Here is a 1,668-nt window from a genome sequence, read left to right on the forward strand (position 1 = left end):
CATGTGGTTACACCTCTTTATGTGTTTGGAATGATTCTCTCTAACTTTGAATGCATAGCCGAATTAACTGAAAACTACCCTGCCCCGGGTTCAAAATAAAGGGTTTTTTGTTTAGAAAGAAACACCAACCTCTAGGCTCAAAGGGGTTGACGAGGGATTATCTTCCTTATATCTCTGGTGTTTGGGAGTTGAAACAATGTCTTACATCATCAACAAAGTTTGTTTAAAAACATACTTGTCAGCAATTTTTTTCCAGCATCCTCCCTCAAATCTTTGCTAAAACAACAGTTTAATAAAGAAAGGTTAATGGGAGAAGTATTTTTTTGTTTTTGATATAAAAAAATGAGTGAATACGACATGATTGATTCAGAAAATGCATGATCACTTCATTAATATTACAATTGAAAGAAAACAATACTTAAAAGCAAATACACATTCACACATGCAAAGGAAATACAATGAAAAACGACAATAGCCAAATGATTGCTACTGTTGAGGATGAGCTTTCTCGCTTGATTCATTGTAGGGTTGTCCTTCTTCATAGTTGGTTCATCTGATTCTTTATCAAGCCAACATCTTCTCTTAATACAAACTAGATTTGATCCCCTAGGTCCATGATCCTTTGAAAGTTGCTTTGAGTCTGATGCGGGTGTCAGGAAATCAAGTACGGGTTATGGATAAAGGATGGAATGAGTTTTTTTTGTGAATGTATGCATATGCATGTTTGATACATGCAGACACGATAACTTTTTATGATCATATTATGTATGTTATGACAATGAAATGCGCATGTTTATGTATGCACATTTGAGTACATGATCATTAAACATTCTGATTAATTACTTCATGGAGGAAATGTTCCAGGAAAAGGGAATCCAACCACAGGTAGGCTCTAGGCTTTAAAAAGGTTCCTAGAGTCATGGACCCTATTCAAGAGTACTATCGTTAGAATGACTAATCGTAAGACAGTAATATCTTAAAGAGGATATATTCTAGGTGAGGTCTTTATATTAACCCAATGAGTCCTAAGTCTCGTAGATCAACATTACACAACCATCGACTCCACGGTTTTAGACACGGTTCCCAGAGTCATGGATCCCATCTGACGATATTATCATCAGAATGAATGATCGTAAGACAATAATATCCTCAAAAGAATCTATTCTGAGTGAGGTTTTTTCATCAACCCAACGAGTCCTAAGTCTCGTAGGTCAACACTACACAACCATCGTTCCTAAAAGCCATATGTTCAGGGTTCTACAAAAGGTCCTCAGAATCATAGATCGAGGTTGAAAGTATCACTACCAAAATGACTAATCGTAAGACAATAATACTTTCAAGGGCTCTCATCTGAGTGGAGTTCTCGCATCAACCTAACGAGTCCGATGTCTCGCAGGTCAATACTATACAACCACTATTCTAACTTAAGTTTTTCTCATAGCTCGGGTATTAAGCTTTTCCTCACACAAATGCCAATAGTCCAGAAAGTTCCAATGATACCATATATCAATAATACAGAAATTAGAAATACAGATAATAAAGGCATATATAGATAAAACAAATAAGAAGCAAATAAACAGATAAAAGCAAAAACTCAAACACAAAACAAACTAAATTAGGGTGGACTCGCAAAGGAGATGGAAGTCTCCCCAGCAGAGCCGCCAGCTG

This window comes from Lathyrus oleraceus, chromosome 2 (assembly GCF_024323335.1).
Source record: "Lathyrus oleraceus cultivar Zhongwan6 chromosome 2, CAAS_Psat_ZW6_1.0, whole genome shotgun sequence".
Lineage (NCBI taxonomy): Eukaryota > Viridiplantae > Streptophyta > Magnoliopsida > Fabales > Fabaceae > Lathyrus > Lathyrus oleraceus.